Raw genomic sequence first — 2500 nt, forward strand, 5'->3', positions numbered from 1 at the left:
GTTACTGACGGTTAAATCGCACAATTTTTTTTCATATTCTCAGAAATATAAATATATTATGATAACTAAAGACGAAATCTTTACTTGAAAAAGTTCTTTATATATCAACCATCATTCTCTTTATTCATCGAATCCCACTTCTATTAATCTTCTTTTGTATCCCATTCTCAATATTGACTACCCTCAATATGTACCAACAACCACGGCCAGAACCTAGCGTTCGGACCCCGTAGATTTATGAATCCATTATGTGGAAGAGCGGCTGACAGGGAAGGTGAGTCATGCGTGGCTGTCATGTATAGCATCATGCGTCAACGGCAACGTCGATGGTGACATACAAATGTTTGTCACTTATGCGAGGAAACTCTTTAACACAAATTGTGTAGTGACTAAAGCCTCGTTATTACATCTCCAAAGGACCATAAATTTAGAATGACGCTTCTATATATAGCCAGACACTTCCCAATAACAGGTGCTGGGTTTTCGCGGATGCCATCTTTGGGCCTCCTGCAACCGTGCCAAGGTTTCACTACTGCCTAAAGCCTCTTTACCTGCGTGACAGTGACACGCTTGACGCCGAGGTGGGAGGGGGAAGAGGGGAGGGCAAAGCTATTAGACTTTGTAAATACGGAGTAAATACTTGCTGCTTCATAACTGGGGAAGAGGGACATACTCTAGTGACTGATAAGGTGAAGAACAAGGTGGCATATCCTTGACAGTGACGGAAGAGTTGAAGCCAAGAGAATTTGAGGATTTATCTTAAGTGAAAGAAAGCATATTTCAGAAGTCTAAGATTTTGGCAAGGAAAGGCGAGGTGAAGAGAAGAACATTGTCAAAAGACCTCTGCGGTGATGAAGCTGTGGTTTAATTTCAGCTCTAACGGAAGACCGGGGAAGATAGTCGTATACAAGGTCGTCAAGAAGAATGATCCACGGTTTTCGGAAGAGACGGACATGCCCAAGGTCTTACTCTTAATACTGTCAACAAAATATATCAGAAGAACCGGACGTAATAGCGTAAATAAACATATGGTTGATGATATCGCAAGTGGGAAGTATACATCGTAAGATCAAGTTGCATTGATATTACACAGTGCACTTAAGACAAGCAAAATCGAGAATACATACAGTTAAATAGTGAAAAAGAAAGAGGAAAATAAATATTCATGGTGGATAAGAAGCCTGCAAGATCTACAAAGCAAATATTTGCCGAGGCACTGCAAGGAATCTAGGGTTAAAACGCAGGACTAGATCTAACCCGGGGATTGATCCAGTGTCTAACAAAATAAGGGACAAATGTCTGGCAAGGGAACACGATTCAGTATCTGGTAATACCACGAAGCGATAACATCTGTTAGGCTAAGTATCTGGCTACAGTTTCCCCGCGTGCCACACTGGGAAACAATCGCAGGGAAGATGAGGCACTGAAGTGAATATAAGAGTCGGTGATAGCATCTGAAACAAGAGAATAGAAGTCACCTGTCAGCCTTGCAACGTCTACGATAATTACAGAAGATCAACACGTATTTGGAGACGCTGACTATTCTAGTCCTATGTGAGATGATGTAACGCACCGAGTTATGACTGGCAACGTGACTATAATATAGTGGATGAAGGGAACTAAAATAGACACCTTAAACTACTTGTTGAGGGGGGTGGAGGCGTGGATTATGTGCGGCGGGTATGAAAGTAGGGGCATGGCGGTCAGATGAATATCTACCAAGGGAAGGGAAGACTCTCGAGACATTCCTAGTCAGAATAATAACTTGGAGAACTTGCAGAACCGTTAACTTAAATCGTCTCGTTTTTGCCGAGGTCACATGTTCGTCAAAAGAGCACGGAGATGTTCAATCACTTCAAGCGGTTGTAAGGTGAACCCATAATTGGCAAGGGGACAGGAACCAAAAGGTAAATGGAACAGCTGATAGTGAACGTTGCGGAGACCATCGGATTCACAGACACCGGCGACCAGACAAAGACCCAGAAAGAAGCATAGGAATGGGCGTGCAGTAGGATACCAGTCAGAAAGAGGAAAAGATAAGACAGAGAATAAGACAGGAAGAAACCGATAATAAAGGACATTGTGTATCTCTCTCTCTCTCTCTTTCTTTCTCTCACTCCTTCTCTCTCGCGTTCTCTCTCTTTCTCTTTTTCTCTGTCTGTAAGTAATCACTGCACATAAATAGTCAAGGTTTCCCAGTTCTTTTTCGCAACAACATGTAATCATACCAAATACCAACGCCACTCATATTCATAAAAAAAAATCAGAGTTCTGTTATATCAAGATCTATCAGGTCGCTTTCCTTCGGACAAATCTCCCATCAGGAGGGCAAACATAAGGAAGCCTTCAGTGAAATACTGTTTACACGATATGAGTCGTGAGTGTGTCTTATATATCAGAATATCGAGACCTTAAGAGATTCCCGAGTTATCAACTCTCCCGGCTTCTCGCTGCTCCCTTGCAACCACCGTGGTATAATTTCTTAACATTCCCTCTCAAC

The 2500-nt window shown here is 42.3% G+C and overlaps 1 protein-coding gene across 24 annotated transcripts in view; it reads right to left on the reverse strand.

Annotated features, from left to right (window-relative positions):
- LOC122266136 (uncharacterized) overlaps positions 1 to 2500 on the reverse strand; it is a 383334-nt gene that overhangs the window by 296781 nt on the left and 84053 nt on the right. The gene's annotated exons all lie outside the window — the stretch shown is intronic.

Source organism: Penaeus japonicus, unplaced genomic scaffold, assembly GCF_977035675.1.
Source record: "Penaeus japonicus unplaced genomic scaffold, GWHDUDI00000001_assembly GWHDUDI00000012, whole genome shotgun sequence".
In the NCBI taxonomy this organism is placed as follows: domain Eukaryota; kingdom Metazoa; phylum Arthropoda; class Malacostraca; order Decapoda; family Penaeidae; genus Penaeus; species Penaeus japonicus.